A 14386-nucleotide genomic window follows, 5' to 3' on the forward strand; every position below is an offset into this window, starting at 1 on the left:
CTAGGTGAGGAATGAGGACGTGGAGCAGATGTTTTAATGTTATTACGACTTGGCGATAAGCATGTGCCTTGGTAACTCTAAACAAGGATGAATGAGTCTATGGTCAACTTGAGGAAAGAGGCAGCCCTTTGAAATGCCTGCAGCCCAAGTGACTCATGCTTTCCCAGTGATTCAGCAGGTTAATAATTAATAACATGTGAGTCTTGTGCAACTGATTACACAAGAGCACTGCGCCCCACTGTGAATACTTCACCCCTGATATGCTCAGGCTTAGTGTTTTGTTACCAAATATTCCCTGCAGTCATTCTTAGCCATTAATCTAAAGTTTCTTTGTTTATAGAATTGCCGTGAATGCACCAATTTATCATTGACAAATATTTAGTTCCTTTGGTTGATGAGACAAGTTGGAAATGGATCAGAACTCCAGGTCTCCCCACCTCCTGGCTACCAGGTAATGCTTCACAATGAAAGTGGATCTCAGACTGAATTCTGCTAAATGTACAAATATTTGTCAGCAAACTAGCATTGGCTTCTTCTGTAGGAAGGGAAAGACTCTGCTGTCAGTCCTTTTGTATATCCTGAAAGTATTTTGCAGGAAATAGCCAGTTCAGGAAAATGTGACTGTTTTCTGGCAGTAGAATTCAGTTAATCTGAGATTAAGGGTCAGACTCTCCCCAAAGAGGCAAACACAAGATACTGGGTGAGGCTTAAGGGACCACTCCTTTAAACCAGTCTCCATGTCCCAGCACCAGTTATTTCACCAATGAAAATTCATTTCTCATCTCCTTTTGTCAATTGACAAAACTTCTGGAGTTAGTGATAAAGATGGCTTGGGAATTCCCTGGTGGTCTAGTGGTTAGGATTCTGCACTTCTACTGCTGGAGCTTGGGTTTGATCCCTAGTTGGTGAACAAAGATACCACAAGCTGAGCAGCAAAAAAAAAAAAAAGGCTTAAGTAATAGGATAAATACATGTGTGCTAAGTCACTTAAGTCGTATCTCACTCTTTGCAACGCTATGGACTGTAGCCTTCCAGACTCCTCTGTCCATGAGATTTTCCAGGCAAGAATACTGGCGTGGGTTGCCATTTCCTTCTCCAGGGGATGTTCCTGACCCAGGGATCAAATCCACGTCTCATGTCTTCTGCATTGGCAGGCAGGTTCTTGACCAGTAGCACCACCTGGGAAGCTGCCTATGGGTGTAGTCATTTGATAAGGGCTTCCCTGATGGCTCAGCTGGTAAAGAATCCACCTGCAATGTGGGAGACCTAGGTTTGATCCCTGGGTTGGGACGATCCCCTGGAGAAGGGAAAGGCTACCCACTCCATTATTCTGGCCTGGAGAATTCCATGGACTGTATAATCCATGGGGTCACAAAGAGCTGGACAAGACTGAGTGACTTTCACTTTCACTTTCTTTTCTAAGAGCTACCATTACCCTCTGAATACTTTACCATACAGAATTTTTACCAGAAAATCTCAAATATGCATTACATCTAATTAGCATACAGGCATATTTTATGTTCTAAGCTGTGAAGTAGCATGCATTTGGAGTACAAATTAAATGATGTAGCTCTTAAAATGGTTACGTATTTCTCTGACCCCAACTAAATAAATCCTCCTTAAGCTACTTAATTTTTTTGTCATTCAACATATACTGTTAAGTGATTTTGTACTTTTGTGAAATGAACAATTAGAACAGTTCGTTGTAAAGTCATAACTTATGTTTAAGGTTTTAACCTTCAAGTCCTGTAATGTAACTATTCAACTGAATGATTTTCAAGCTTGGAAAATGATGTCAAAATGAGAGGGAAGTTATCTAGCATTTCTTAGAAAGTAAATATAATCAGCTCTCTGTATCCACCTACGCATTTCAACTAAGCACAGATGAAAAAGGCTTGATATACAAAATTCCTGAAAGTTTAAAAAGCGAAACTTGAATTTTCCTAATCTACCAGCAACTATTTACATAGTATTTACATAGTATTTACAACCATTTACATAGTATTTACATTGTATTAGGTATTGTAAGTAATTGAAATAAGATTTAAATTATATCTTAAGGGAGGATGTGCATAGTTTATATGCAAATATTTAGCAGTATTATGTAAGGGTCTTGAGCATCTGAGGATTTTGTATCTGAAAGGCTCCGGGAACCAATTTCCTGTGGATACCAAAGACTGCTGTACTGTTAGACAAAAAGATTGTTAGACAGAATTGGTTAACATGATTGTCACACACATAAATCTTCTCCCCTGGGTGAAATCTATCCTCTTTTGTACTGTTTTCACTTTGGGAAGCATTTCTGAGCATTTTAAAAGGAAGCTTATGCTGGAGTTTAGATCTCTTGACAAGCATTCTAGTCTCATTTTATCTTCAGGCATCAAGGGCACCATAGGTTCTAGTTCCCAAATGTCACAATGTGCAGAGTCTCGGTTCTTGAGTGTTACATGGTACGGGATTTATCCATTCAATCAGCCTCTCCTTCACAGTATTTATTGAGCAACAAATATGGATCAAGCAAAAGAATCTAAAGATTTGAAAAGCACAGTCCCTGCCTTAAGAATGCCTCAGTCTGGCGGGGAGACCAGGAGGGGCTGGTGTGGTGGCAGTAGATGACAGAGCTGCCGAGCCAGGCTGTCGTTGGGCTGGAATTCCGGCTCTGTCGTTACTTAGTCTCCCTGTGGTTCAGCATCGCCACCTGTAAAACGAGTACACATCACATAGTAACGTGTGGACAACATGTGTTGGTGATAGTTACTATTAAGTGTAGGATGCTTGGGAGCTGCTTCCACAAAAAATCCCTGTGGTTTATCTGAATCAATTCAGACACCAATTCCTTCCAAACTGAGCTCTTGGTTACGTTTCCTATCTAGGATTTCCTTCCACTCCTGATCGTGACTCTAGTAAGAGTTGTTATTTCACACTGTTTTCCCTGACAAGAGTCTTATGCTCTCAGATGCATCTTTCAGTCATCCCAGTCACTAATTTGAAAATCTTATATAATTGTCTTTGATCATCTCCTTCCCCTGTTCAAAATCTCCTTCAGTGTCTATCATCATCTTGAGTATAAAATACACTCTTAGTCTGACATGGAAAATGGGGTCTCCTGGAGATCAAGTAGTCCTGGGTCCCTCTTGGGGGACCCCTTTTTTCCCTTAATGTGGTGACCCAAGGATGAAAGAGCAGATTGAACCGAGGACGGTCTTGGAATGCGGAAATGGAAAAACCAGACCCTTATTGTCCTTCCCTTCCCCATGTTGTAACTATTAATGGAACAGTGTATTCTGTCTCCCCTCCTACCCCATAGGGAAAAGGATTTGCCTTACTCTTCCCCTACCCAGTACATATGCCTCATCCAATCAGCAAATGACCCGCAAGACCCCCATCCCACTCTTTGTACCCTGGGTATAAAAGTGGACTAAGGACCCCCATTCGACGTTGGTTCTCCCTTGAGCTGGCCCACTGTTCTAACAGAGTCTCCCACTCTAATAAACTATTTCCCTCTCATTCTGTCTCATGTCTAGAAATTCTTTTCCAACCCGCGCCCAGACATTTTTGGTGGCCCGTAGGGGAACCTGGGGTCTCTTCCCCACCTCCTCACTTCTCCTCCCCCATAGGGACCCTCTGTGAACAGGCAGGTACTGTGGAAGCAACTGAGGAGCTCTGGCCAGGGCCACCCTCTGGTGTGCTCCAAAGGCCCACTGCTCAATGCGCCCAGTAGCTGCCCGGTGAGGGTGCCGGAATGAGGGTCTCTCCTTTGTCTTCTCCCAACTGAGGACTAGGCTAAGCAAGTCCTCATTGTGTGGGCACGGGTCAGGCACTTAAAAGCCATTAGGGCGCCTGCCACATGAAGACTCCTGTGTGAGGATAAGGGGGACAGGAACGGATCAGTCCCAAGGGCATCCGCCCCCAGCAGGACAGCTTCCGTGCACTGTGTCAGGCGCATAGTGGTTGGAGCAAAACAGAGACTTCATCCCCTGGCTGCCGCCTCCCCACAGGGTTGTAAGGCGGGTTCCTCAGCCTTCTTCCCTGACACTTTCACTTCTTTCCCTTTTCAGTTGGATTGATTTCCAGGAGCCCAGGTGTTGCCTCTAAGCCATCCCAAGAGCGCCCTCCACGTTTCAGGGAATCTCCAAATGGTGAGTCACCCTGTTGCTCCCAGGAGTGTCTTTCTCTGCCCGGGTCACATGCTGCCCTGGCCACATGGCTCTCAGGGGTCACCTCTCACTGTTGGATGCGGCTGTTGGGAGGGTCAGCCATTTTTGTGCCATTGGTCGCATGGAGAGATGACTGGGACAAAAGGGACGCCTTTCTGTCAGCTGGTGACTCTCAGTGCGCCCGTTCTATGGTGGTAGGCTAAGAGTGGGTTCTGGTACATCCTGCCTCTCTCAGACTCACCCCTTGGCTACATTCTCAGAAACTGGAAAATTTTGACCCTGCAAAAGGCCTGGCCCCAATACAAACTGGGGGACCCGCAAAAAATGCCCTCTAAATGGCACACTAGCTTTTGCCAAGAGCAGGGAAAGGACTCAGAATTTCCTTACGTTCGGTCCTTCATGGCCTCAGTCAGAGTCCGGATTCGAGGCACTCATGCCTCAGGTCTATCAGTTGCCTCCCTGTCTCCTGCCCCCCTCTGTCTCTCTCCATCAGATTTCCTTTCATATCCACATGCTCTCTAGGAAAGGATTCTGAGGTTCCCCTTGGTCCAGTTCTTTCTCTTATAATCAAAATCCTGAAGGATCAAAAACTCTCCTAACATCCTAAAGAATTCCCTTCTAACTATGCGTATCTCCCAGGTGGGGAGGGAACCAAGGTTTTCCCACTCCTGAACATCCTAAAGAATTCCCTTCTAACTACTCCTGTTTCTCATGGAGGGGAAGGACACAGCTTCAAATCCCCTTAACCTTCAGATTCTTCTGATGGGACAAGGACCTCACTTCTCACCAAAGGGACAATCCAAGATTTTTATCAGTTGATCTGCCTCTGATATCAGAGTTAATTTGAGCACTATTTGGTCTATAATTTAGGTATAAAACTATGACTACAGAAAGGAAAGATGACTTTTTGACACAGGATGGCCATTATATTCTTTAGACTCTGGAGTAAACTGGTTAAAATGAAATCCTTTTCTTGGAAACTGCAAAACCTGTTCTTTTTGCATATGCAATTAAAAACAGCTAGCTTGTTAAAAAGCCTGTCTAGGGAAACGCTTGAAGTTAACCCTTTCCACATCCCTGAAATACACAGTCCACTTTGCCTGAGACCTCAGCCTTGAGCAAATTAAAACTTAAAAAAAAAAAAAAAAAAAAGGCGGGGGTGGGGTGGTGGTGTCAAAAGAGACATTTTAAATATCAAGTGGAAAACTATGAGATTTCCATCTGTCTGTCTGGATTTATGTATGTCTCAGTGTGTGTCTTTTTTTTTTTTTAATAATATTGCTGAAGTTGTAAATGAGTTCTAATTTAATTGGCCTAAAGAAAAATAAACGCTTACAAATCAGACAATTCTAAATACAAGAGAAATTAACCTAAAGAATGTCAGATTCATGTGAACTGGAAAATATTCAAAATTAAATATCTAGTATTAATGTTTGTTTTGCTAATCTAATATAGCTATGTCTAAGAGTTATTAACATTAAGTATAATATTTTCATTGTGCCTAGGTTTATTATAAGTTAAATATTGTTATTTAACAATATTTCCTTCCACTCCTGATCGTGACTCTAGTAAGAGTTGTTATTTCACACGGCTTTCCCTGACAAGAGTCTTATGCCCTCAGATGCATCTTTCAGTCGTCCCAGTCACTAATTTGAAAATCTTATAATATTGTCTTTGATCATCCCCTCCCCTGTTCAAAATCTTCGCTTGGCGTTGGCACTCACTTCCTCTTACAGAGAAACTAGAGACTTTGGACTATTAATGAATACTGTTTGATGCCATCCTGAGATGTTCTCTAGAATTTTTTTAAAGAAATTATCACTGGTATTTATGTTCACCAATCTATAGAATGCTAACATAAAGGTCAGTTCTTGGTTGCTTAAGGAAAGTAGGATGTGTGTTTTCAGTAAAGAAGGTGTGAGGAATGGAATTACATTTTATGAAGGGAAAAGGAAGTAGGTCTGACTTACAGGTAGCTGTTTCAGGATGGGAGAACAAAGTAATGGGTGCAGAAAGTGATAAGATTTTATGGAAAGTGGACCCCAAGGCAAGAGTTTTGCACATAAATACAAGTTTTCTTGAGATGTTGAACTGCCTTTGATAATGGATTTTAAGTTTCTTTACCTCTGAAGTGATCTGTTCTATGTTTACCTTTGAAATCTTCTTTGTTACTTTGGCTAAGTGGATATATAGTTTCACAGTGATCTATATGATTCTATCTGACTGAGTGTTATAAACCCTTTTCTTATTTATTGACAAAACTTCCTAAATAACTTGACTTCTAGCTGACTTTGGGATGCTTCAGAGGGCCCCTGAGACATCCCAAAGAGCTATTAAGCTACCTGGGTTCATTGGACATGTTAAATTAAATGGGAAGTACTGTTGAAGGGGTGATAAATCTTCTTAGGTTGTACTGTATGGTTGATGTTACTAATACAGATATTCTGAAATTATGTGGAATTCATATAGATTTTATATGCCCTGATAAAATATGGTCAATTATAATTTTAGTTATCATATTAAAGTGTTACATATCACAGCAATGACCAGGCTACTTGGGCAATTGCAATTTAATCAGATTTTTAACTTGTCTTATATGGTTTCACTCTGATGCCTTTGCAAGAATACTGCTACTTCAAGATTTATGGAAAAGACTTTTCTGAGATTAACCGATAAACAAATTTTGCTTCTTTGTTATCTGATAAACTGGTAACAGACTGTAATTTAGTCTACTCTCTCTGGCGACCTCATGGACCATACAATCAGTGGAATTCTCCAGGCCAGAATACTGGAGTGGGTAACTTTTCCCTTCTCCAGGGGATCTTCCCAACCCAAGGATCGAACCTAGCTCTCCCGCATTGCAGGCAGATGCTTTACCAGCTGAGCCACAGGGGAAGCCCAAGAATTCTGGAGTGGGTAGCCTATCCCTTCTCCAGGGGATCTTCCTGACACAGCTGAGGAAGATCTTCCTTTCTACCAGCTGAGCTATGAGGGAAGCCCTATATGGTTTCACTCTGATGCCTTTGCAAGAATACTGCTACTTCAAGATTTATGGAAAAGACTTTTCTGAGATTAACCAATAAACAAATTTTGCTTGTTTGTTTTCTGGTAAACTGGTAACAGACTGTAATTCAGTCTACGTTCTATGTTAAGAGAACAAAGTTTTCTTAGAATGCAGCTTTCAATAACAGATTATGAATTTCTTTGCCTTTAAGTGATTTATATTTGTTTTTTAAATCTTTTGTTACTTTGGTAAAGTAAAGAAGCATTATTTAAGATTATGGTACATGTAGACAAAGCTCATTCTGCTTCTACAAAAAATAAGCCCTCATGGTTAAACTTTTGCTATCCTGATGTCCTTAAAACATGGCAAGTCTACTCCTAAATGGGGGAATTAAAAATAGGTGAACAATAGCTGTAAATCAAAGAGTCAGGGCTATGGGAAATCCAAGACAGCCGCTTGGCTTTTCCCGGCTCCCTGACAAACCTCATTTTTATTTGATGGGTTAAAGCCTTCCTTCCCTGGCTACAGGGTTAATGCCCTCATAATGAAAAAAATCATGTTTCACTGAATATTAAGTTTTGTTCATTGTTAAACTAAGTTTCTAGTTTTGTTAATTAAGGTCTAGTGTTTACTAAGACTCATTTCTGAGATAGTTACCAATCTTCAGATAAAGATCAGATGCTCCGTGATGTACACCCAGGAGATTAACACCAGGCTATAGGCATTTAACAAGTGAAGTCAGATGACCTGGGGTATACTGGGCTCTACCTAATGAAGGTTCTCGACTTAAATTTTTGCTTGTGACCTTACTAATAACTGCTCGCTATACTATTTTCTATGTCACTTGTTTCAGAAGATTGTTTCTTACGTTACCAAATGTGTGCCTGAGCCTGGGATAAAATGCTGATATGCAGTTCCATATGAGATCAATGATTGTAATAATATAACTCTAGATATGGGAAGAAGCAACAAGAGGGAATATTTTCCTGGACCAAGAGGCTAGTAAATCAGGTATGGTCCAGAGACTTTTGCTACTCGTAATGCCTGGTCCAATAACAGCACACCGAGTGGCCTGTCAATGGAATCTTTGTTAAACTTGGGAATGAGCCTTCCCAGCCCCGCGGGACACAGTGGCCAGGAAATGCCCCCATAAGATCAGATCAGATCAGTCGCTCAGTCGTGTCCGACTCTTTGCGACTCCATGAATCGCAGCACGCCAGGCCTCCCTGTCCATCACCAACTCCCGGAGTTCACTCAGACTCACGTCCATCGAGTCAGTGATGCCATCCAGCCATCTCATCCTCTGTCGTCCCCGTCTCCTCCTGCCCCCAATCCCTCCCAGCATCAGAGTCTTTTCCAATGAGTCAATTCTTTGCATGAGGTGGCCAAAGTACTGGAGTTTCAGCTTTAGCATCATTCCTTCCAAAGAAATCCCAGGGCTGATCTCCTTCAGAATGGACTGGTTGGATCTCCTTGCAGTCCAAGGGAATATGGGGCTAGGAAGGGACTGGAAGTGGGCACTCGCCAGCTGCCTCTGCAAAGATTACATCATGACCACTGCAAGCTGCTGACCTTCAACACCCCCTGAAAGGAGCTGAGGGTGGAGATCAGAAACAAGGCACCCTGTGCTCTGGGAAAAACCCAGAAGAACTGGCCTTCACATAGTCAGATGTTTTCAGGTAAAGATTTTATGAGCCCAAATCTTTGCATCTTCTCGTACCTAGAGAAACACTAATGTCACGAACCAAGGTCTGGCCCTGGTTCTCCTGGCTAGCCCCTGAACAGCTTTTCTATTTCTATTACTCTTTGGGCCAAATATCTTTAAGTTTCTTGTTAAGTTTGTTTCTTCTAGAGTACAACAAATCTTCAAGTGATAGTTTGACAATATTCCCTGGCCAACACCCAGACAATGCTGAAACAAACCTCCTTATCATTCCATGGACTCTCATCTCCCTTTGTAAATGCATCCTGACAGAGAGCAGGCAAAGGGAACCCAGAGCCCCACGATGCCCCAGTACAGCCTAAGGAAACCAGAGTGGTCATCGCCCCTTTTCCTTTGAGACTGGGTTCCCAAATGCCTGAGAAGGGAAATAAGTAGATAGTTAGAGATGAGCAGGGTAGCAAAAGGGGCATGTGGTGACCCAAGGACGAAAGAGCAGATTAAACCAAGGAGGGGTTTTGGAATAAGGAACACCTCTTGTTCCTGCATTTTGGAATGCAGAAATGGAAAAACCAGACCCTTCTCGTCCTTCCCTCCCCCACATTGTAACTATTAATGGAACAGTGTAACCTGTCTCCCCTCCTACCCCATAGGGAGGAGGTATTTGCCTTACTCTTCTGCCCACCCTGCCTCATCCAATAAGCAAATGACCCTCAAGACCCCTATCCCACTCCTTGTACCCCGGGTATAAAAGTGGACGAAGGACCCCCATTCAACATCGGTTCTCCCTTGAGCTGGCCTGCTCTTCTAATAGTGTCTCCCACTCTAATAAACTTTATTTCCCTCTCATTCAGTCTCAGGTCTGGAAATTCTTTCCAACTCGCGCCCACGACACCTAATACTTATTTTTATTGTCTGCTCCGGGTCTCAGTTGTGGCATGTGAAATCTTTTATTTGGGGCACGTGGGATCCAGCTCTCCAACCAGAGATAAAACCTGGGTCCCCTGCACTGGGAGCACGGAGTCCTAGCCACTGGATTGTCAGGGAAGTCCCCGCTTTGGGATTGTGAAATGCCTTATTAATGTGTGAAAATGGAGAACTGCTAAAACAAAACTCTCAAAATTTTGCTACATTTACATGTCTGCAACATATAATAAACATACAAATGCATATTCATATGTATTTATGAGAACAAATACATAAATGTAATTGTGTAATTCACAAGACAATTTGAGAAATTCTACCGTTCTTAATTCATAGTTGATATGATTCGTATTTGGTACACAGATTAATAGCCATATGGTGACTAGAACATCTTCCTCTTTCCTTATGATCAGTGAACTTCTCTGGTATTAGTTAGGAATGATTTTGTCTGGAACTAATGACTTATACAATATCAGTTTATTATGTCTCATGGTTCTGCCATCTGGATTGAACTCACTGAGCCTATTCCCTCTGCATTTTCTGGGGCTGGAACATTCACGATAGCTTAGTTACTCAGATGTCTGGTGCTTCTGCCAGGCTGCTGGGATAGCTGGTGCCTGGCTGGGGGTCTCTCTCTCCATGTGGTCTCACGTGGCTCGCTTGGGCTTCCTCAGAGCATGACAGTCTCCGGGTATGTAGACTTCTTAACCTGGTGACTCATTTCTGAGAGAGGAAGTCCCCTTTGAGACTAGTCCTTGAACTGGTGTTGTGTCATTTCCATCATATTCTGTTGGTGAAAGTAAGATACAAAACCAGCCCTTTAAAGGGCCCTTTAAAGGAGAGGGAAAATAGAATACAGACCCCATCTTACCTCTGGGTGCAGGACGCAACGTGTGGGTCCAGTGCGGGGAGGGAGGGGTCACAGCCAATTGTGAGGGCTTGGCTGCCTCAGTCAGGTAACATCCATATGGAGGTAGCTGCCCTAGTGACTCACTGGTTCTACGTGATGCCTGTGGCATCCCTCTCATTGTTGAAAGGTCACGGCATCACCTCTGTGTCAGTCTCTGCTCATCAGGTCCAAAGGTAGGAAATGGAAGTGGTGAGGGGCATGTTGCTTTCTTTGGGCACTTCTCTGTAGTCACATAAAGAAAAAATCTTTCTCACAAGCCCCGATCGGATTTCTTCTTACATGTCTTTGTGCAAAATTGGATCATATATCTACCGTTAAAAAGGATGAGTCCTTTCCCTAAGTTGTAGTTAAAGTCACATCCTAATCAAAATTGGATTTCTGAGCGCAGTATGGAAAGGGGAGAATAGATTTTGTACAAAGCAAGTAACAGTGTTGGCCACGTTCTGTAACTGCTTATATACAGCTTATATACTACAACCAACATTGTAGAACAATTACATAATTGCATATAAGTTCAGATAACACTGTAATATTCACATTAGATATTTACCATCCACATAACAAGCCTCAGACCAGTGTTTGACTTTAAGAACTCTTTGCCTCTAGTGAGAAGAGCCATACAGATCTAATTGCAGGAGGTATGCAGAATTGGGGCCAAAACATCCCATCTAAAATCCCCTCATATTTATTATCTAGCATTCTGAAATCTTTGCCTGTCCTTATGCACTCCAAGGTCACACATGTTGTCTTCATGCTGCCATTCCGTGTACCTGTAACATCTTTCCTTATGCTTTCACCTGACCATCCTTCAAGATTCAGCTCAAAAGGCATTTCTTCCCCTGGGCCTTCTCTTACTCTTAAGCTAGATGGATGGCCTCTATTGCCTGTCTGCTCCCCATGGTACTTGGAGCTCATCACCACTGTGCTAATCATATTATCAGATTTATTAATATTGTGTGTTTACTTATATATGTTTTACATTAGATCATAAAGACAGCCTAATGCCCTTCAACTAAAGCTAGGATTACATTTTCTGAGTCCTCATATCTTCAGTGCTTAGAGAGTATTTGGGTCCCAGAAAATCCCATGGATGGAGGAGCCTGGTGGGCTGCAGTCCATGAGGTCGAGAAGAGTCGGACAGGACTGAGCAACTTCACTTTCACTTTTCACTTTCATGCATTGGAGAAGGAAATGGCAACCCACTCCAGTGTTCTTGCCTGGAGAATCCCAGGGACGGGGGAGCCTGGTGGGCTGTCGTCTATGGGGTCGGACAGAGTTGGACACGACTAAAGAGACTTAGTAGCAGTAGCAGCAGCAGAGAATCAAATGCTGGTCGAGTAAATGGATGGACAGTAGGCGGAAATTCTATCCTGAAGGCAAGAGGAAGCCACTGGATAATTTTAAATGTGATTGTTATTGTTGTAATTTTGGTGGGGGAACATTTTGGTAACAGTGAAGAATGTAGTAGAACGGGTGAGATTGAAGAGGTGAAAAGATTAGGAAACTGACATAAGACTCTATGAAGTAATGAGAGATAGAACTAAAATAACGCCGGTGTTGAGGATGGGAGTGGAACAGACTCAATATTTAGAAAATAAAAAGATCCTAATTCCCAGTTGGTTCTGGGGGGCAAAATAGAGGCAAACTCTTGGCTGATTTTTATCTTTCTGGCTTGGGTTACCCATGAAAGATAGAGCCTTTTCTTCATATTAGAAATGTACCACAGGACAGATATTCTGGAGTCCAATTTTAGAATAACGAGCATGTGGTACCAGTGGAACACCCATGAAGAGAGTCGAGTAGGCAGTTGGAATAATTGTAGCTTCAGTGAGAAACCAGAGCTTGATAATTAGATTTGGGAACATAGATTAGTAATGTCATAGAAATAGCTGTGTTCCACAGAAGGAACGAGAGAAGGGGCAGAGAACAAGCATTGTAAGAACCAGCACTGACCAGTGATGATTGGGTGGAAACAAACCTGTGAAGATATTGAGAAGGAGCAGCTGGAGAAGCAGGCAGAAAGTGGGGTGGACTAGTTTGTTAGGGCTGCCATAGCAAAATACTGCAGACTCCATGGCTTACCCAACAGAAATCTATATCTCACGGTTCAACAGGATAGAAGTCCAAAGTCAGGGTGGTGGCAGGTTTGGTTTCTGCTGAGGCCTGTCATCTTGGCTCCCAGGCAGCCGCCTCCTCGCTGTAAGTGCACATGGCTTTTTCTCTGTGTATTCACAGCAACATCCTCTCCTTCTGAGGACACTGGTCACAGGGGGTTGGGATCCTACCTTCAAAGACAGTCATGTTGTAGGGTAGGGCTTCAACCTGTGAATGTTGGGGATACAATTCAGTCAGTACCATGGGGATACAGAAGCAACACGGCAGTCAAAGGAAGGAGAAGATGTGCAAGTGTCTACAGCGTTAGACAAGATTCTGACTGAATTGTGCCTACGGGGTGCATTGGTTGCAGACCAAGATGTGAGTCAAACAAAAGGAGTTTCCACCGAACGGGGGGCGGGGGCTGCAGTGGCTGATTAATGAGTAAGAGATGAGGAAGTAACAGCAAAGGGTGGCGCTGATCCTTCCAGAGTCTTCTCAGAATACAGGGTGCAGGTAGATCAACCACCTGATCAGCTTACCCTAGAGTGGAGACTCTAGAGCTAGACAGGCCTCTTTCGCAGCTGGGCTCTGGTCCTTACTACTCTGCTGCTGCTAAGTCGCTTCAGTCGTGTCCGACTCTGTGCGACCCCATAGACGGCAGCCCACCAGGCTCCCCCATCCCTGAGATTCTCCAGGCAAGAACACTGGAGTGGGTTGCCATTTCCCTCTCCAATGCATGAAAGTGAAAAGTGAAAGTGAAGTTGCTCAGTCCTGTCCGACTCTTCTCGACCCCATGGACTGCAGCCCACCAGGCTCCTCCTTCCATGGGAGTTTCCAGGCAAGAGAACTGGAGTGGGGTGCCATTGCCTTCTCCATACTACTCTGCAACCTTGGCCAAATAGTCTTTCTGAGCCTCAGTTACTTATGTGTGCTTACCTGCAAGGTGAAAAGTAGAGTAATACTGTGAGGACATGCTCCAGAAGTTAAGGGATTATCTTTGGGTGACAGGGTTAAGGATCCTTTTCATTTTCTGCCTTTGACTTATCTGTATTTCAGAATATTTCTACCTAAAATTAACATATATTACTTTTGTGATTTTAAAAGGTTTTGTTGTCTCCAAAAGAAGCTGTTCATGCTTTCTGTAAACATGTGGCAGAATTTCAGTTTCTGTGAATATCTGGAGAACTGTAAACAAGGAAATGAAAATGGAGTCAAGAAAGATGCTCGTTTTTCTCTTTAGTGAGGACAGACATGCACTGAATACTGTAGGGCACAGAGTTGGGTTCACAGCTGAGAAAAATCTGTGCTTGCAAAGATTTTGTAATTGGTGGGTTAGAATTCCTCCAAATAAATGGATATGCTCCATGTCAAAATGGGACAAAACATTTTAAAAATAGGTCGTTGTTGTTGTTTAGTTGTTCAGTCGTGTCGGACTCTTTTGAGACCTTTTCATGGCCTGTAGCCTGCCAGCCTCCTCTGTCCATGGCGTTTCCCAGGGTAGAATACTGGAGTGGGTTGCCATTTCCTCCTCCAGGGGATCCTCCCAACCCAGGGATCGAACCGAGTCTCCTGCATTGGGAGACAAAGTTTTTACCACTGAGCCACCAGGAAAGCCTGACAGGTTAAATAAACTA

This window comes from Bubalus kerabau, chromosome 20 (genome assembly GCF_029407905.1).
Source record: "Bubalus kerabau isolate K-KA32 ecotype Philippines breed swamp buffalo chromosome 20, PCC_UOA_SB_1v2, whole genome shotgun sequence".
Lineage (NCBI taxonomy): Eukaryota > Metazoa > Chordata > Mammalia > Artiodactyla > Bovidae > Bubalus > Bubalus kerabau.